Below are 21,496 nucleotides of genomic sequence, written 5' to 3' on the forward strand. Positions count from 1 at the left end.
TCCTTAGCAAGAACCGTAAAAGTGTGCTACTTCGCCCCCTGGCGGGGGATCGCTAACAGATTGTTAACTCCTTCTTCAAGGGGAGTATCCAGCATCCAGAGGCATTACAGATTACTAACTCCTCCCCTCTGGGGGAACAGATCTATAACAGACTGCTTACTCCTCCCCTTTAGGGAGCTGGTCTTCATCAGATTGCTAACTCCGCCCTCCTAGCGGGGTGAGCGTCAACAGTTTTTTATCTTTTTGAACTTAACACCTCATTGCGATCTGGGTGCATGCCAAAGGAGCATAAGTATTTATGCGCACATCTCTTGGCCACGCCCCAAAATGCCCATGTCCTGCCCAGACCACACCTCGCCCCTTTTTGTAATCGCGTGAGCTGTGTGCGCAGCAGGAGTTACGAGTGCATATGGGTGGCTTCTAAAATTCAGTGGGTGCGCACGAACCCGACTTGTGCATGTACCTCCCAGTTTTGTTGCGCGCCGGGCTTTTAAAATTCACCTCTTAATGTATTCAATCTCTCCCTATTATTTTTTTTTGGGGGGGGGGGGGGCAGGGGTTGTGGCATTTGTGGCTATGGGAGAAGACATTCTTCTGCTGGTGTCCTAGAGACCAATAGTTACTGGAATATATGCCCTTGAGACAGACTCCAACAAATCAAAATGCAACTTGCATCAAGCAAGCTCTAGAGGGTCATTTTTGGGAAACCTGGATAAGCGTTCAAACATTTATGGATTAATCAGAAAGACATGTTTTATTGAATCCATTTTAGACAGGGTCAGCAATTTCATATTGATTCAGGTGATCTTTGACACTTCAGCAGTATACGATGACCCTTATACTCAAGGCTTGTTAACTTTTAATACGTGATGCATTTTAGTCATAGGGGTTGGGTTTTTTTTGGTTTTTTTTTTAAATGTTTGAGACCTTTCGTTGGCTTGGCAGTTCTGCCTTTCACATTAGTTTTACCTGCACTATTTTCCTTTTTTTTTCCAGTGTTTGCTGTGGATAGATTGCAATACAGTCCATTGGAGGATGGAGCAGCCGCTGATCACACTTAGTATTTCAAAGGCCACCGTGTACACCCAATGACCAATTCCTTGGTGCTGCCAAAAGGTAACAGATTTACATACTCAGCTTAGAAACTTATGCTTCAGCTTTACTTGATTATTGCCAGGCGAAATGGCTATTATGAAATTTAAAAATTAATAATAAACCCCCCCCCCAGGGTATATTCAGAAAATACTTTTTTTTAAACACAAATGTTGCAGATAGTTAATAAGAGCTCATTACTAGGTTTCATTCTTTTGATTACAGAGTGGCTGGAGAAGAGGCAGTTAAAATTAAGCAAATACTGGAACTGAAATTGTCAGCTGTCAAAACTGGTGAAAATTTCAAAGCATGTAGTGATAAGTTAAAGGAGAGGAACAAATGCAATTCAAATAATTTTTTTTAAGGGATTAGTAGGACGATCCAATCTATAGGGCTAACAAGATTAAGACGTGACTCAAGTGCAGATGAAACATGACATGAGGAGAACGTAAGAAGTGGACCAAGGATATTCTGGTAGTTTATTGGAAGGAAATGAATGCCCCCACACCAATAAGGTCACAGCCAGAACCGGTTGAAACTCAAAGGGTTGGCATCGTCAGACAAATCCTGTTTTTAATTAATTCAGTTCCAGGCACTGAAGGGTATACAATATTTGATTTAGATGATACAGCATTAACAGGAGGACATTAGAGCATATTATAAAGGACTCTTTTGTACCTACCTACTTCTAATCACAATGCATTTTGAACAACAAAGTAGCTTTTCAAATTTCTTAGACAAAAATAAGATTCATTTTATACTTTAAGATTGGATATTAAAACTAATAAGGATTTTAAAAATCCTCACTTATCATACCTGAGAATTTTTTATTTCCAGTCTCCCTGAGATTGCCTTGGATTAGCGTGGAGGGCAGGGAGGGTGAACTTTCTCCTCTTATACACATGCACACATGTTCATGCTCTTTCACACACACGAACACCAGATGCTCACACAAGCTCTTTCACCATCACAAAACACATGTTCTCTCACCCACACATATTCTCATACACAAATGCACATGATTTTCTCACACACACCCATGCATATTCTCTCTTACAAACACACACATACACACACACCTTCTACTTCACTCACTAGCGCTGTCAGTCAGGATCACTTTCCTTCTTTTTTTTTTTTTTTTCTGTGGGCAGATGAGCTCAGCAGGCAGCCGGGGCTTCATTTTCTTCTGCTGCCACTCAGATCCGCCGGTTCCATGGCCTCAGTGCCGGCAGCCACTGACCTCTCTTTTCTTCAGTAACCGGCAGACTGGGCTCCACCAGCAGCCCACAGGACCTCCTTTCTTCTCTGGCCGCTGGCAGGTCGGGCTCTCACAGGCACACAAACACACACTGACTGTCTCACACACACGCATGCACATAGACTCTCATGCACACACAGGCTCTCACATAGACACGCACACAGACACAGACTCACAGATGCGCGCGCACACACACAAGCTCTCACACAGACACACACACATGCACATAGGGCCTCCTCTTCACTTCAGGCCATAGTGGGATGAGGTCCACCACTGCCCCATGGGCCTCCTCTTCTCGTCGGGTCATGGTGGGATGACCTGTGCCATGGCCCCCCCCCCCCCAAGCCTTCCTACACTGGAGGGACAAGCTGTGCGTACCTTCGGGAAATTTTTTGCATTTGCGTAGCTTAGAAGCACTGGTTGTCCCTGTCGGCCACATGTGAAATTTCCCCTCCTTTTTCTGCCACTGGCGGGTTGAACTTCACTGGTGGCATGGGGCCAGCTCTCATTTTTTTTGGAATTTGGCAGGGGATAGGAACACTACAGGGCCAGGCATGTGGCTTAATGTATTTTGTGGCAAGGTGAGGTGGCCGCCAGAGAAGCATTTTTGCCACTCTAAAATGTTGCTGCCTGAGGCCACCGCCTCACCTTGCCTCATTACTGAACTACCCCTGATAGAACCTCTGATATTTGCTATTATAAATTTAGTATAACAAAAAATACCAAGCAAAAATCATCGACACTGCTGCAGATTTCGCAGTGAAGTTGAAGCCTTGATGTCTGGTGCTACTGCTCAGAAGTTTCAAACTTCTGCTAATTCACAAGCATATGTTAGGATCCCCAGCCGTGGCCACCCGGGGCCGGGTCCCCTTACCTCCGCCGGGAGGCTCCCAGGTCGGGCTCTCTCCTGTTGCCAGCGGCCATGGCCACCGCCGACCGCTGCTGATGTGACCTGCCCACACAGTGCGGCACGCTGCCATCCCGGCCTCTGCACTTTCTCCCTAAGCGTGCGCCGTCACGCTTAATTTAAAGGGCCTGCGGCGAGAAAGTTCCCCACATCCCGTGAAGATGTCATCAGTCAGGGCAGGTATATATACCCGGCCCTGACTCCAGCACTTTGCCTCAGCAAGAGGGGGCGTAAAGTAGGGGGTACTGTTAGGATCCATGGCTGGGTCCCCTTACCTCTGCCTGGAGGCTCCTAGGTCTAGCTCTCTCCCGTCGCTGGACGCCACAGCTTCCACCGACAGCTGCCGATGCGGCTTGCCCTCACGGAGCAGCACGCCATCGTCCCGGCCTCTGCACTGTCTCCTCTAGGTGTGCACCCGGTCCCAATTCCGGCACTTTGCCTCAGCAACCGGCCCTGCTCAGATATTGAGTGTGTCGTCTGCGTTGTTCCTGATCCTGCGTTCCAGTCTTGCCTTCCTGATCCTGCGTTCCAGCCTTGCCTTCCTGATCCTGGTCTAGTCTCCTGTTCCTATGCTCCTGCCTTGGTTCCTGCTCCTGCCCTCGGACTGACTCCCCGGTTTTGGACTTCTGCCTGGTACTTCATCCACGCTTGACCTCTGCCTGCCCTAACCTCCAGCTTGTCTCTTCGTCCTGCCTGCCTGCTGCCTGTCCTGACCTCTGGCCTGTTCCTGGTTTCGTCCGTCTGCCGCCTGCCTCGATCTTGCCTGCCCGACGCCGTGCTGTCTGCTTCTTGGACTCCTCGACGTGAGAGACCCGCACCTAAGTCCTGTTGGCCCAGGCACCCAAGGGCTGAACCTGCGGGGAACGTGGGCTGGTAAAGGTGAAGCTCCAGTTGGGTCTTCTCCGCCTGCACCGCCTCCCGACGACGAGGGCCACTGGGGGCCTCCCCTTGGTGGAGGTATCAACCTCGTCTCAGTTCAAGGGTCCAGATACGCAACAGCATGTCTGCCTCCACGTTTCCAACCTGTGCTCATGTATTTCCCCCATTCGAAGAGAAATCATAGAGCCAGTTTAAAATGTTCTTAAATCATGAACTGTGATTACTGGGACACTGAGACTTTAAAATTTACTCTGTTAAAGCTGTGGTCCCCACAAACACATTCCAGGAAGACAGCAGGCAGTGGTTGTTAATGCTACATTATTTTTAGATACAAGTTCTGTTTCCAGCTGGTAGAAATTCTCAAATTCCAGGGTCTCTGGATCTCACGAGAGCCTCTTTCAATTCCCTTAATGTGCTGTGTCTTAGCACCTATGTTTAATGGGCTAGAATATTTTTTTTTCCATAACTGAAGTTCCCACTTAAATTCACAGCTTGCTTCCTCAATTTATCAGGGACTGCTTAGTTTAAAATTGAACAACCTTCTGCCTTTCTCAAGCGTGCCCAGGGATTTCGCCCAGTGCTCACATCATATTTATCAACGCCATGTTGTCCCCCAGTGTAAACAGAGAGAGAGAGAGAGAGAGAGAGAAAAAGCACTTGCCCTGAATCTTCCTGGGTTTGCGAGGAGGATCCCTTTATTTTGGAGACTGGTAAAAGTAAAAATCTGGAAAAAAAAAATTCCTCAGAAAAGAAATTGGTAGGGACGTTTCTTTTCCTTTCAAATTCTGGCATTCTGCTGTTCTGATGTTTAAAATTCTATAATCAAACGATCCATTAGTTTATGGAGTTAAAATAAAATTCTCTTGTAGTTGCATTTGTTTAGGCTCCTATTAGACTAGAGTATACTGTGGTATCAGCGCTAACACCCAATACAATTATTTGAGAAAGCTGCCAGAGCAAGTTCACCAATTAATTTTCTGGAATAAGATGCAGTTACTTGCAGAAATATTCCCCTTGAGTTCAGTTACCCAAGTGGGCATTTGTCAGGTGGTTTTCAGAAACTGACAATTGCCGAAATTGGAGTCAGCTTATCAACACGCATCTGCCAATAGTCAATTTAAATCTAGATTATGCTGTCAGGATTCATCAGAAGTCCCTCCCAAATGCACAAGCCACACTTCAGCAAGGCACACTTAATAATAATCATTGATCTGTGAAACGAGCACTTGTCAAGGAAGGCTTAGTTAATAATTGTTCATGAGAGACAGAAAAGAGAGCTGGGAACGGCCTTCTCTGAAGGAAAAAAGTACCAAATATTCAGAGACTGCATTACATAAAAAACAACCAACAAGAAGATAAAATTCCTTCTAAATTAAGAAGGGTTCGCAGCGGACCCCTTTTTGCATGGTGCATTATGCTGTCAAGTTTCGATGATGGCCGAAATAGTGCTTTTGCAATTGATGGATTTTATGGTCTCTGAGCGAGCTATCACCTTTGCCCATCTGGGAGCTTTAAGAATTGAAATGTACCCACCGACCACAAAGCCAGAGAGCTCTCTTATAATTACTTCCATCTTGCTTGAGCGCCTTCCAGTTTTGATAAGTGGGAAGGGATGGGGAAGCTGAGGAAATGTTAAGGCACCTCAGCTGCAGATGGAGGTGGGGCAGAGAAGTAAAGGATTAGTTTATTTGCTTATATATATATATATATATATATTTTTTTTTTTATCTTTCCACTTTTTTCTTCCCTGTAAGTTTCTTTTGTGTAAATATAGTAGTAGGGATTTGCTTCTGTCATTTTAGTAATCTAATTTATACTCATAGTCCATGGTCACTGCCATGAGTACTGTTATGTATCACTGCTCAGAGTAGTTGTGGTATGCAGGGCACATTCCTTGCCTAGAAGGTACTGTGCTGGCTGTTATGTATGATGGCTATGTTCTAGAAGATGGGTGGGTTCTAGAAGATGGGTAGGTTCTAGAAGATGAGTAGACTTCTTCCAACAGTGGGATGTCTAAAGGTAGAACCATCCCCCCTTATTATAAAATGACTGTTAGGGATGCAGGGTAGGTGATGCAGTGACGGAGCTTTTACGTGTAACAGACAAGACTCAAGTGCCCTGTGCCTTTAGACTTGCTTGTTTGTGTAGCAAGGGGTTGTCAGATTATGAAGCCATGACACAGTAGAGGAGGATGAGGACCGAAGGTGTGTGGCTATTGTCATGTGAATGCTGTCCCTTCATGGAGAAGGCAGCAGTGAGTGAAGGGTGAACAATAAATTTAAAATTTTCAAAACAAAATGGAAAAAACCCACAAAGTTTTGTTGTTTTCTCTTCTGTTTTGTTTTGAAAATGTTGTGAAATGAAATAGGAAAAGCCAGGGTTTTATATGAACAAGTTATATTTTTTTCACGCATAAAATATACACACATGTTTATAAAATAGGCAGACAACATACACGCTTTCAATACATTGCTGATATTAGCAAATGCTGAAACGTGCACATATGTTGGGATGGACATATGTGCATTTTATAATCTGCGCTGGCCAGATACGCACAGAATATAAAATATTATAGTAGATCTCTGTGCGCCTGTATACACGTGTTTGTGGGGGCCAGGCATAGATCTTTGAAAGTTGTTCTCTTTAGTTGTAACACAGGCTTACTAATAGCCCTTTCAGCAGGAATTCATATAACTAATATGAAGTCCTTTACACCGAGGAAATAATGTGAAACTGGCCAAGTAATAGCCATGGAAAATGCTGCTATAAAGGAAACCATACAGGTCTCAGTGTTAAGTTGTAAAAATGTCGTTAAACGAAGAAGATAGCTTTTACAGCACATTGGTGGAATATTTTAGAAAAGCTCATTCTGTTTGTAGGAACCTTGCTTTATTTTCACCTGAGTAGCTAGCTTGTAGTTTACTCGAAGAATTAGGCTGTTTATCTTCTGCACAGATTGAGTCTTCAAGGCTCTCTTTCAGTCTTGTCTACAGCAGGAGTATTGCCAGATACAATTAAGTCATATGCAGATTGTGATAAATTGCAGGAAGACCTTGCAAGACTGGAAGATTGGGCGTCCAAATGGCAGATTAAATTTTATATGGACAAATGCAAGGTGATGCATATAGGGAAAAATAACCCATGCTGAAATTACATGATGTTAGATTCCATCTTAGGAATTACCACCCAGGAAAGAGATCTAGGCGTCATAGTGGATAATACATTGAAATCGTCAGTTCAGTGTGCTGCAGTGGACAAAAAGGCAAACAGAATGTTAGGAATTATTAGGAAGGGAATGGTGAATAAAATGGTGGTTGTCATAATGCCTCTAGATAACTCCATTGTGAGACCGCATCTTGAATGCTGCATGCAATTCTGGTTGCCGCTTCTCAAAAAAGACATAGTTGCACTGAAGAAGGTACAAGGAAGGGCAACCAAAATGATAAAGGGGATGGAATGGCCCTCCAATGAGGAAAGGCTAAAGAGGTTAGGGCTGTTCAGCTTGGAGAAGAGGTGACTGAGGGAGGATCTGATAGAGATCTATTTGCAACCTATCATTAAAATCATCCATTGTACCTGAAGACTGGAGGATAGCTAATGGAACCCCAATATTTAAAAAGGGCTCCAGGGGCGATCCGGGAAACTACAGACCGGTTAGCCTGACTTCAGTGCCAGGAAAAATAGTGGAAAGTGTTCTAAACATCAAAATCACAGAACATATAGAAAGACATGGTTTAATGGAACAAAGTCAGCATGGCTTTACCCAAGGCAAGTCTTGCTCACAAATCTGCTTCACTTTTTTGAAGGAGTTAATAAACGTGGATAAAGGTGAACCGGTAGATGTAGTGTACTTGGATTTTCAGAAGGCATTTGACAAAGTTCCTCATGAGAGGATTCTAGGAAAAGTAAAAAGTCATGGGATAGGTGGCAATGTCCTTTCGTGTATTACAAACTGGCTAAAAGACAGGAAACAGAGAGTAGGATTAAATGGACAATTTTCTCAGTGGAAGGGAGTGGGCAGTGGAATGCCTCAGGGATCTGTATTGGGACCCTTACTTTTCAATATATTTTTAAATAATCTGGAAAGAAATATAATGAGTGAGGTAATCAAATTTGCAGATGATACAAAATTGTTCAGCGTAGTTAAATCACAAGCAGATTGTGATAAATTGCAAGGTGCAAGGAAAAATAACCCTTGCTATAGTTACACAATGTTAGGTTCCATATTAGGTGCTACAGCAGTCAAAAAAAGCAAACAGAATGTTGGGAATTATTAGAAAGGGAATGGTGAATAAAACAGAAAATGTCATAATGCCTCTGTATCGCTCCATGGTGAGACCATACATTGAATATGAGAAAAGACTAAAGAGGTTAGGACTTTTCAGCTTGGAGAAGAGACGGCTGAGGGGGGGATATGACAGAGGTGTTTAAAATCATGAGAGGTCTAGAACAGGTAGATGTGAATCGGTTATTTACTCTTTCAGATAATAGAAAGATGAAGGGGCACTCCATGAAGTTAGCATGGGGCACATTTAAAACTAATCGGAGAAAGTTCTTTTTCACTCATCGCACAATTAAACTCTGGAATTTTTTGCCAGAGGATGTGGTTAGTACAGTTAGTATAGCTGTGTTTAAAAAAGGATTGGATAAGTTCTTGGAGGAGAAGTCCATTACCTGCTATTAATTAAGTTGACTTAGAAAATAGCCACTGCTAGCAACAGTAACATGGAATAGACTTAGTTTTTGGGTACTTGCCAGGTTCTTATGGCCTGGATTGGCCACTGTTGGAAACAAGATGCTGGGATTGATGGACCCTTGGTCTGATCCAGCATGGCATGTTCTTATGTTCTTCTTATGTTCTTATAAAATCATGAGAAAACTAGAACGAGTAAATGCGAATCAGTTATTTACTCTTTCAAATAATAGAAGGACTAGGGGGCACTCCATGAAGTTAGCAAGTAGCGCATTTAAAATAAATCGGAGAAAGTTCTTTTTCACTCAGTGCACAATTAAGAACTGGAATTTGTTGCCAGGGGATGTGATTAGGGGACTTAGTGTATCTGGGTTTAAAAAGGTTTGGATAAGTTCCTGGAAGTGAAGTTCATAAAATGCTATTAGCCATGTTGACTTAATGAACAGCCACTGCTATTATTGGCATTAGTAGCATGGGATCAACTTAATGTTTGGGTGCTTGCCAGGTACTTGTAGCCTGGATTGGCCACTGTTGGAAATAGGATGCTGGGCTTGATGGACCCTTGGTCTGACCCAGTATGGCAACTTCTTATGTTCTTAAGTAATTTATTGCCCACTAATGCTGTTTAGGCATTTCTGATAGGAGGTTACAGAGATATTTATTTGGTGGTTGCATGGAAGAGTCTCCTAGTGGAGGCAATGGAGGAAAAATTGTAACAGAATTTAAGAAAGCCTGGATAACCCCAGAGGAAAAAGCCAGAGATCAGTTGGGTATATGGCCGTAGTTCCCAAATGTGTCCTATTGACTGCAAGGTCAGTCAAGTTTTCAGGATATGGACATTGAACAAAAAGTGGATTTTCAAAGAGTTGCATGCGTAAAAATTAAAAGCTGCGTTTTAAAAGCTTGATGTGCACTGAAATGAGGTGATGTGTAAATATGCCGGGCCAGCGCATGCCAAGTGGATTTTAAAGCCGCTGGGTTACATGAGTACACAAATGGAAAATCTCCAAAAAGGTGTGGTCTGGGTGGGGCACGAGCAATGCATTCCCGGATTTCACCATGCATTTTGCACATAAATACTCGCGCGCCCTGGCAGGCGCCGGGGTCCCCTGCTGCATAACTTTACTTCTGCTAGGGATGACGTGTGACTTGTACAACAAAACGTTCTGGGCAGATCAGTGGGGTTTTAAAGGTCGGGGCTAACAGGGGAGAAGGGAGATTATTAAACTAGGGGGGTTTGGAAGTCCTATTCCCTTATCTGGTTGAACTGAGAACAAACTGGGAAAACTGGTAATCAAGTCAGCGCGCAAGTCTTTCCCCCCCCCCCGCCACTTACTTGGTAGAAGTAGCATTTATTTATTTACTTAAAAACTTTTCTATACCGTCGCTAAGTTATATACCATCGCAACGGTTTACAAGTAGGCACATAGACTAAGGTATGTAATGTAGGTTATCGTACATTCTAACAGGTGCCAATAAAGTTCGGTTACAATTTCATAAATAAAATCAATATTTGAGCAAGGTTAGTCCAGTCCAGGTATATTATTGCGTTACTATCGCTTTGAGATATTACTTCTTAAATGTAGGATTGAATGAAATCATTCTCATCTGCGTTTCCGTGTACTTTCATTCTCTACCCTCCAGACTCTTTAGTGCACATAGGCGAGCAGCTACTTAAAATTGTGCGCACATGTGCACGCGGTCAGGCTATTTTATAACATGCGTACATATATGTGTTTTTGTGATAAAATGGCCTTGCCCTGGGCATGGACAAACTCACACACGTGTGCCTGCGCACCGGTTTAAAAGTTACCATCTAAATGAGTAGGTATGTTCATGCGTAAGTAGGCTGTACGCGCCTAATTGATATTTCATAAATATCAAAAGTATGCTTGTACTTCAGCTTTCATATGCACATATACACGTGAAAAAAATGGCGGTCTAGCAGCGTTCCGAGCTCTTTTCTACATTTGGCAACTTACTTGCATAATTTAATACCTGCCAATTATCTTTTGGAATTGATATCAGACTTGTTTATTGTGTACTCTTGTCTGGGTGGGAGATCTGGATGAACTAGGAGGAGTTCTGGCTAAAGAGCTAGGACTGTCTTGATGACCTGGAGAAGGCCTGGGCAAACTGGTTGAAGAATTGGAAAACTGGTCATTTCAGTTGCACATGCATGCTTAAAAATTCATCAGCTTACAGACGTAAATTGGGTTTTACACAAGCAAGCCCTACTTTACTTTTGCATGTACAATATATGCACTTATATTTTTTAAATTGGTAGAGAAATGATTGCTTTCAATGCATTGCACAAATTACACAGTATTTTCAAAGTGGACTTAGACGTATAAGTTCGCTTTGAAAAATATCTTGGCAAAAAACTCCCCACATAAGTTATACCTTCTGATTTTTGCGGGGAATTTTTCCGAGACCATTTATGTGCGCATACTTTTCAAAATCAAAATGTGTGCGAGTAAATACGAACCCTACTAAGACTCTGCCATAGAGAGGATAATTTTCAAAACTGCCATTGTGCGCCCATATATGCATGTATATGGGCACACGCAAATCTATTACTGCATTTTGCAATCTGCAGATGATATGCACAAATTATAAGATATGAGTTCACAAGCACGCCCAAATGCTCATGTATGTAAAAACCGCGAGCAGCACAAGTTCGAACTTATCCAGAAAAGTAGTGGTACTTAACCAGATAAGTCTGAAGAGCACTACTTTTTTGTATAATTAGCACTTTTCCAACTTATCTGGGTGTGTAAGATAGCTGGATAAGTGTAAAACAAAAGCTCTAATTATCCGGATAAGTTCAAATTTGCCCAAGTATCAGCAAAGGTGCTACTTAGCCAGATAAGTCAGATAAGTCAGATCTCTGGCAAGAACCATGCCCTCTAACTTTAAAAAACCCCATCAAAACCTGGCTATTCAAACAAACGTTTCCATAACCGAATTAACCTTTCTCTAACTCAGGAATGATCTACCCCGGCTCTCTAAACGAATCTGTTTACACACTTAAGGAAGTACGATCTCCCTCACTATAGGTCAAACATTCTTCTCTCCTGTCTTGGATTGTACTTTCTATCTGGTCTAGACTGGACTGGACTTAATATCTTACTATCTTAGACAGGCTTTTATTGTATATTTACTCACATTTTTTGTATTGTGTTGGAGTTTGTTTATTTGACATTCCACTCCGCTCCCCACGTGCCTCACATTTTAACAGTTTCTAATATTTAACTTAGTTCTATCCTCGGATTCCTAGTTTATATATAACCCCTGTTCTATGTAATGCTTTTTGCAGTATTCTGTTTCACTGTAAACCGATATGATATGTAATTTTCCACATGAATGTCGGTATATAAAAGTTCAAAATAAATAAATAAATAAATAAATGTAGCCACGTAAGTGTGCGCAAATGATATATCCGCATATTTGTTCTTTGAATTTTAAGGGGATATGCGAATAGATTTTACCTGCGTTACTTAGATGCATTTATCCCCCATAAGTTGGCTTTTACATGTATAAGTCAGGGGATTTTATAATATACGTGCAGTAATGAAATTACCAGTTTCACCAATGAGTCTACCAGTTCGTCTAGTCCATCTGCATTTCCTGGCTCTTCAGCCTGAAGTCCCCCCATTTCACCCAGACCTCCCCACCCAGTCTTTTTTCTTTTGAGATATTTACGATCACTGACACCAGATATTGAGCAGGAGTAAAAGACTTATGCGTGTCACTTTGGCAGGTTGGAAAACAGCAACGTATTGTTATGCTCAGGTTGTGAATCCTTGGGCCGACGGGAGGATGGTGTACCTTAGGAAGTGGATCTGTAGGTTCTCCCGTCTGGTGGCGAGGCAGGACAGAAGATGTGACCGGCTGACCCTCAGCACTGGAGGCGAGACGACTGAGGAGGCAGATGAAGAGTCATGACGTAGAGGAGCGGAACTGTGTCTTCGCCACTGGAAGTCCGTGGTCCCCCCAGGAGGAGCCCACAGGGACCCGGACCGCTGGGACTTAGGTGGACCTTTGAGAGGTCAAGGCATCGAGAGTTCGGTGCAAGGGCTAACTGGAGCTTCACCCCTGGAAGCCCGCAGTCCCCCCGGGAGGAGCCCATAGGGACCCGGGCCGCTGGGACTTAGGTGGGCCCTTGGAGACAGTGGTCCAGAAGGAGTCCAAGGTCAAGTGCCAGAGGGTCGTCGCATACCAGTCCGAGGTCACACACCAAGGGAACGCCGCTTGCCAGTCCGAAGTCACACACCAGGAATCACCGCTTGCCAGTCCGAAGTCAGGAACCAGGAACACCAAGACGAGACAGGAACAAGGATCTGAAGTGCAAGAACTCACCGAAGCAAGCAGACCTGACTATGAAGAACGTTGCCAAGTCAAGGAATGAGCAGAAAAAGCCTCCCTTTATACTTCTTCTGCTCTGGCTCATTAGAAACAGCTATAAGTAGTTAAGGGGCCTGGCCCCTTTAAATCTAGGGAGGAGGCGCGGCCTCGTGCCTAAAGATGGTGGCGGCCATCTTGGATTTCCTCCGTGGAGGAAAGGCTGCCGGCCGCCGCGAGGGAGGAGCAGGGACGGCTCCCCACCCGGCGGCCATCTCGGGGACCCATGCCGGAGTGATGGACACCGGGTCAGGGGTTTTCCCCGAAACTGCCACGGCGGGTCGCCGCGGGCAAGGTAGGGGGCCATGGTCGTGGCCTTCCACGGCCGCGGAACACAACACGTATGTGTGTTACTGTTAGCACTGTCCCAGAACGCTCCCTGCTCACCTCTTTTTTATATGTGCAAGTTTACTCGTGGTCCCCAATATACGCATGTATGCTGTGGTTTTCAAAATAACTATACTCACAATACATGCTACATAACGCAGGCAGACGTTTTGTTTTTACACACGTATCTTTTGAAAATTCACCTCTACATTTGTTTATGAATATAAAATTATATAGTGCTATTACACGTGCATACTGGGCAGGCAGTTTCCAAAAGGGCCATTTCAGTGGCTCAACCATGGTTTTACCCTCAGAAGTCCCTCTAAAAATTCCCTTCCCTAAGCATAACCAATGTATCAAAGAGCCGCAATCAGGTACTATACTTCTGAAAAGCTCTGTGGTATGGAAGAGCCACAGGTTGAATATTATTTTTGTAGAGGTCTATGCTTTTGGTTTGTCTCCTGTGCATGGAGCGATGCAATTTAATATTACATTATACACTTTTATACCACCTTACTTCACAAATATGAACCTAAAGTGGTTTCTATCACAGATAAAACTACAAAACAAATACAGCAATCAGTTCAGAATAGCTCCATCCCCATTCTCACTGGGGGAATAGGCTAACCCTGTAATATAAAAACTATAAAAGAGTTCCACATAATCCATAAAACCCCATCCCATGCCTGTCCATCTAAATACCAAAATACAATGTACTAATATACCAAAACCCCAGCAAACCTAATCTCTTATTCCAAAAAGAGAGGATGCATGCCTTATCACCTGATGGAGATCCTCAAAGGGTTGTTCTAATCATATAATTCCATTATCCAGCACTGTAGTTAATGCAGTCTTTTCTAGAATACACATATATTGGAAATAAATGCAAGGAGCCGTTTGCAATATTTACAGCTCAGTCTAAATTTCACAATGCAGCCCCCTTTCTCCTTACATGCAAACTATGTTTTATTCCCCTGGTTGGTTTAACAGTGAAATATCTCTTCTCACACTGGGCTGGCATCCTTTCTGCAATGTGCATTTGTGTCAATCAGGTGAGCGCAGTAGCTCCAAGTCCCATATTTCTGCTCCATTACTCAACCCTGCTGTATGTTGCAAATGGAAAGTTGTTCCACTGTGCGTTTTTCTCTGGGCAACCGTAATTCTCCAGTTTGGATAGCTTTAAAATGTATTCAGCTTGGTCGGATCTTATCGGTTTATTTTATGCGATTAGAGGCAAGGCGCTGAGTGAGGAGAAGAGAAAAACAAAATTCCCCATCTACATGCAGGGTTGCAGTGGGATTCCAGCTGAAGCATGACATTTCCTTTGTAAATATTTTAGGATCCTTTTCAACACGGAGCCAAAGTCTGTCATCTTGAAAAATATCCATGACTGGATGGGTGGATGCCAATTTTCTCCCTTTGCTTTTTTTCCCCTCAAAACTATGAGCTTGGCCGTCCTCGATATTGTAATAATAGCACACGTTTCAATCAAGTTTTTTTTAAAACAGCAAAATGTTAATTGTAATAGAAGGTACTAGTATGAAAGCCTCTCATCTCTGTTAAAATTAAAGCAAGCAAGAGAACCCTGCCCCCACCATACCAAAACCATTTCAGGTTTCAATGCTGCGGTTTGGTAAAACAGGATACCACAGGGTGTAATGTGGCTGGGAGGCATGCACAGATGAGGCCCATCAACTACTTAGGCCATGGATTTGGGGTCTTAATGGATATTGCACCACAAACCTGAAGTGTGTCATTGTATCTATTAAAGCAGCCAAACAAAAAGTGATTTTAGTCATTTAAAGAAGAAAAAAATGTTAGCTCTGGCTGCCGTGACATTAGAGATGGGCAAATTAGCATGGATTTATTTTAAGCCACCCCCTGCAGGGGGATTCAGTGCCTGCATCTGTCCCAGTGTTGAAAGAGTCCAACTTGTCAGCCTCCTACTCTGATTTACTGCCTAAAGGTCTGGAGAGTGGCGACATGTGAGCTAGCAGATAATCCTTAATGTTTGTGACACCTACCGTAGTCCTCCTTAGCTGAACCACCTCCTCATATCACTAGAAATGTCCCTGTTTGTCTCCGGATTTACCAGACTGGACTGGAAAATGCAATTGTCTCCGGATTTACCAGACAGACTGGAAAATGCAATTGAGAAAAGAATAGGGGGCCAGAATGGATGGTCCTTAGCTGCGGGGAAGCAAGCCTAAAGATGGATATCAAATAGGCTCTGTGGTATTGCAATAGGAAGGAAATAGGCGCAGACTGGATGGGTCTGGCAGTCCTTATCTACCGTTGTGTTCTATATTTCTGCATAAATCAATCATTGTAGTCAACACATCACACAATTGGGCCGATACAGTAAAAATCGCACTCTCCTGTGCGCGCGATACAGTATTTTAATTTATTTAAATTAGGGCCGGTGGTAAAAAGAAGCGCTAGGGACACTAAACAAATATACTCCAAAATATACGCCAGCAAATATCCTACACAGCAGCTATATATATTGTTTAATGTATATATTGTATACTTGTATATAATTAACTTTTTCTATCTCTCTTTAATTCCTCCACCCCAGCTCAACAGTCCTTGTTAATTGTAACTGCTTCTCTTCATCACGTTTAATCTATGTTTGTTGTTATATCCATTGCACCCCTGTTCTATGTAAACCGACATGATGTGAGCTCTTCATGAATGCCGGTATAAAAAAAAACCTTAAATAAATAAATAAATAAATAAATAAACCATGATAGCCAATTAATGTGAGAGAAACAGAGTTTATTGGTCCCAGTGAAGGAGTGAATAAATTAATATTAAGTGTCAGGTACTTAGAATTCATTTATTCACTCTTTCACTGTCTACCGAATGGTCCCTCCGCTATCACATGTCAGTGAAAGGACCAATCCCCTTTCAGAAGACTGTCCTTTCAGAATTCTGAAAGGGGACTGGTCCTTTCACTGTCATGTGTCAGTGAAATAATCAATGGGATGTCAGTGAGGGAACGGCCCTGCCGGAGGGGGTCTTCATCTGCATTGGTCGGCCCCTGTGACATAGTGAGGGCAAAGGCTATCGGCGCCATTTTGAATACTGGCAGCCGATGTGGGGGTCAGGAGGGTCCCCCAAGACTTGCCAAAAGTCCCTGGTGGTCCAGCGGGGGTCCAAGAGCCATCTCCTGCATTCGGGCCGTCGGCTGCCAGAAATCAAAATGGCGCCGATAGCCTTTGCCCTTACTATGTCACAGGGGCTACCGGTGCCATTGGTCAGCCTCTGTCACATGGTAGGAACACAAGATGGCACCGGCCATCCATTGCTCCTACCATGTGACATGGGCTGACCAATGGCACCGGTAGCTCCTGTGACACAGTAAGGTCAAAGGCTATCGGCGCCATTTTGAATACCGGCAGCCGAGGGCATGAGTGCAGGAGATGGCTCCCGGATGACCCGCTGGACCACCAGGGAATTTTGGTAAGTCTTTGGGGGGTCAGGAGGGTGGGGGGTTTGTTTAAATTCACTCCTTTAGAAGGCCGAATAATTCGGCGAAGATTTGTTGTATTCGTGGGGAATCGCAATACGTTTCGCTTCCCCACGAATACAACGAATATGGCCCTATATGTTGCGGATTACCAATACGAAGGAAACAAATGCACACCCCTATACAGTTGTGCCAGTATCTTCTTGTGTGAAAAGCTTAGGTATTTTCATTGATACTGGCTTAACATTTAATAACCAAATCAAATCAGTTGTTCACTCTGGTTTTTAAAAATTATGCATCCTGCATAATCTTAAATCTTTGCTTTTTCCAGAAGACTTTTGTTCCGTTGTACAAGTTTTGATATTGTCGGTACTAGATTACTGCAATACATTACATAATGGCCTTCCAGCATCAACATTAACGGGCAGCTGGTCCCTGCACACACCGTGCACATTTTTGAAAGGGATCGGCCACGCGCATAACCCCCGATACATGCAAAAGTGCTCGGCCAGCTAAAAGGGGCAGGCCGGGGTCATGGTCTGGGTGGTGAGGGGCAGGGCCAGCCTGGACAGTGGCCATTAGGCCTTGTCTCGGGGAAGTGTGTGCTGGCAGCCAGCCGGCGCGCATAACTTACTTCTGCTCCAAAGGAGATTAGATTGTATAATTATTTGTTTCCCCCTGTACCACTCCAATTCTCTTTTTTTTTTTCTTTTGCGTTTCCTTTTCTTTAGGTTTGCTCATAATTTCTTTGTTAGATCATATTTCTTCTCTGCCATTGAGCTTGTAGGGAGGCCATGCAATTGCATTAATATTATGGTTTTCTTCTTTACTTTTCTTTCCTTCCATGAGGTTTCCACTTCTTGATTTGAAACTCTGGAGAATGTGTAAAATAATTTAAAACAAAAATTGAAATTGAACTTGAAGTAAAAAACTATCTGGCCAGAAAAACAAACAAAAAAAAAACAAACCACTGACCGTACGACCTACTACCAAGAAAACTGTGAAAGTTAAAGCCGCAGGGGCTGGATAATTCCATCTGTTTTCTAATGTTAATTGCCACAGAGTGAATCAGCTGTTTCCCGCTTTCACGTTGATGAAAAATTCCATGGAGTTCTTGCTTGAACAGCTGTTAATTTACCAAGGCGGCATGAACTACATGACAAAACAGCAGCTCTGCTGAAATGAGATGGCATGAGAGAGAGAGAGAGAGTGAGAAAGAAACTGATTTCTAGTCCAAAAGCTACCATGAATTCAGGTGGAAGCTCGCAGTGTGAAAAAGGTAGGTGAAACATGAGCCTTGCCAACAAGGGAGAATGTTATTTCTGGATGTGCTCAGCTTACCTGAGAGATGCTCCTATCTCCTGCCACCCATCACCGCCCCACCTCCAATCTGTCTGGCTCAAAATGTGAACATCAGAGCAGCGCTGTTTGGTTCAGCAGTCAACGCCCTCTCCTTCCAGTCCTGGTCATTAGAACTATTAAACTCTTAGGCAGTGTGAGGTGGAGAGCCATGGATGGTTGTCAGCTATAAGTTGTTTTTGTTTTTCAAAAACAGGAATGAATCTCATTAACCCCGGTCACAGACTCCAGTTTCCTGCAATAGCTCAGGGGTAGATTCTGTGGTAAATATTAGAAAATTCTGTGGCACATTTGCATAAACTTTCCTATTAATTAATGTGCATTTTATTTTACTTTATAAAAGCAAAGTTGTTTCCCAGCCTTCTGTCTGGTTAATTTAATTTATCCTTTTATACATTTTTTGTGCTAAATGGTTAAGTTCAATAGCTTGTCCAATCTGGGCCCTGTTTTGCTAGGCTAAATTTGTATTGTATTCCATTTTAGCAGCACTGGATTAGCTGGTTAGAGGGCCATATCTGTTACTGGATAGCTTTGTCCGGCTAAAGTCCAGTTTTAGCCGGGCAAATCTTCTGAATATTGACCCCATATTGTCTGTATCATGACCGCATTGCTTCCTTTTTTTTAGGTGGAACAAGCATCAGAACTTTACCACAACCAAGGGGGGAGAGCAAAATCACTATTTCAGTGATAGGTTACAACGTACTGATATCAGTGGTTAACAAAACTAAGGTTTCCAGGTAAACTTAAACTGAGAATAAAATGGAATATATCATGTACAAAAGGAAAAAATTCTGTGCAATTTAATATACTAACCTTGTCTAATAACCCACAGGAACACAGACAATTCTCTGGTGAGAGAAGTTCCATGTAAGAAAATATCCTACATCAACTCCATTGATTCCTGATGCTGAAGTCCAGTATCAACCACACTGACCAATTAGAGCACTAACCTGTTATTTTTATATAGTACTTACCGTTCACAAGAAAACCAACTTAGAAAGTCAATAACAACAAATAGCACGAGCACCATGTCTTTTACCAAGAGTTGTCAAATCTCTTACACCACATCGGTTATTTCTAGGATGATATTGCTTGCATTAAGGGTTTGTTCATAGAAAAGAAGGAAAGCTACTTTCTTAGGCGTAACAGAACTGCAGGTTAGAACTCTTTGGGAGTAAAAAAAGAGCGAGTTAAATATTGATTGACCTCAGCTCCACTAAAGATCTTCATAAGGCATATCCAATTTCTCCTTTGCTGGTAAAGCAGTATCTAGAAGAGAGGCTTAAGGAATATTTGAATATCATGTTGAGTATCTTATAATTGTGGGATCTTCATACAGGACTGAATGGATAGAATTAGGGACAGGTCAGCAACATTAGGATGGATTACATCTGGACACAGTTTTCAGATTTCTAGGAGTGTGCATCGATAACACTTTCAGTTCTTTTCATGTTGTTTTTCCCTCCTTTTTCATTTTTTTTTTGTTTCATTAAGTTTTCTTTTGTTTTTATAACTTTTTCATTTAGTGCACACTATTTGTATTGTAATATTGTGCACAAACAGTGCACACTAAATTGAACAAAAATATTTTAAAAAGCTAAATTTTGTGATTTTTTTTTTATCATTTCAGCATAGAAATGATTTGAAATGAAATAGGCATGGCGATGTCATTGACATTGTCTATATTATATTAATGTTAAATTTTCCATACTGGGTCAGACCAAAGGTCCATCAAGTCCAATATCCTGTTTCCACCAGTGGCGAGTCCAGGTCATAAGTACCTGCAGGACCCCAACAGATAGATATAATTCAAGCTGCTTATCCCAGGGATGGGAACTGAATTTCTACGATTCTACCTTAATAATGGTTTATGGACTTTTTCTCAAGAAACTTGTCTAAACCTTTATTAAACCCAGCTACATTCACCATATGCTCTGTCATAAAAAATGAAAACACATCCCTTCTAATTTCCAGATTTGATAGTTTAAAATGTCTTAAACTTTAGCAGGGACCAAAGTCTGGTCTTGAAAAACATATTGCTGATTTCTCATGAAATTATACTGGTTTCCCCTCTCCCCCTCTTAGGCTAAAGTGCACGGCTGGGCCAATCAAAGTGAAGCTGGCATCTTGCATCTCTCTTGGACTTGTTCTGTGCCCTCTGTCAGTGGGGAATCCCTCACCGCTATCAATCTTGCGCCTTGCTTGGTGACTAACATTCGCTAGAGAAAACACGACAATCAGAGCATGATTTAGTCCCGGTGGCATTGACTGAGCACGAATCACTGCAAAAGAAGCATTATGAGCTTAATTATGAAATCACCTCACAGGGAACATTCCGCTCTGCAAACATTAAGATTAAAGGAGTTGCTTAAAGTCTCATCTTGCAATTGAATTAAGTATTTATTAATTTGGTTTAGCTACCGACTGCCGACTTTACTTGGTGCATTCTGATGTGATTGTGTGGAAATAAATTACGCATGATGAATTGTAACTTCCTGTAGTCATATTTTGTTTTATGCCATTTTTAATAAGCTTCTGTACAAGTTAATTAATTCCAGAGTTCATTACTAATTATGCTGATTATAAAGTGGAGAAGCTAGCAGAGGGGAGAGACATGACAAGGGCTGTAAATAAAAATAGGGCTAACAGAATGATGCCAGGAAAGCCAAGGGGTACGTAGCTGGCTAAAACACAATCACATAGATTCTGTACACTATACTGTGGTTCAAGTTGGAATCCTACATCATGTATTCTACCTTGTTTCTGCTGATTTATGACCTAATCACATAATGTTAGGAGTTATGTATATAATGTTGTCCCTGTGCATGGGGAGAGCAATTTTGAAAGCTGATTTTTTTTTCAGGCTAAATGCTTCTCACCTGGATAAATCGATTTTTTTCCCCCAAAAATCAGTCACCCTTAATCCAAGTAACAGTAGAGCATGCACACTTTCACCAGCATTGTCAGGAGGCATTTCTACGGAATTTTGCTTTGATTTTCAGTGCAAACCCAGCAAATACTAATCGACCGTGGTCTTTGTACCAATGCAAGCAATTTGGTTATTCTCTCCTCCACGTGAAATTTTTATTGCCTAAACGTGTGTGC

The 21,496-nt window shown here is 42.6% G+C and overlaps 1 long non-coding RNA gene across 1 annotated transcript; it reads left to right on the top strand.

The window, feature by feature from the left end:
* The first annotated feature begins 994 nt into the window (after positions 1-994).
* LOC115097399 lies at positions 995-20,875 on the top strand. Its single transcript, XR_003858272.1, has 4 exons — positions 995-1,116; positions 18,095-18,311; positions 19,017-19,128; positions 20,477-20,875. It is a non-coding gene; the product is annotated as an uncharacterized LOC115097399 (long non-coding RNA).
* Positions 20,876-21,496: the final 621 nt, after the last annotated feature.

Source organism: Rhinatrema bivittatum, chromosome 8 (genome assembly GCF_901001135.1).
Source record: "Rhinatrema bivittatum chromosome 8, aRhiBiv1.1, whole genome shotgun sequence".
In the NCBI taxonomy this organism is placed as follows: domain Eukaryota; kingdom Metazoa; phylum Chordata; class Amphibia; order Gymnophiona; family Rhinatrematidae; genus Rhinatrema; species Rhinatrema bivittatum.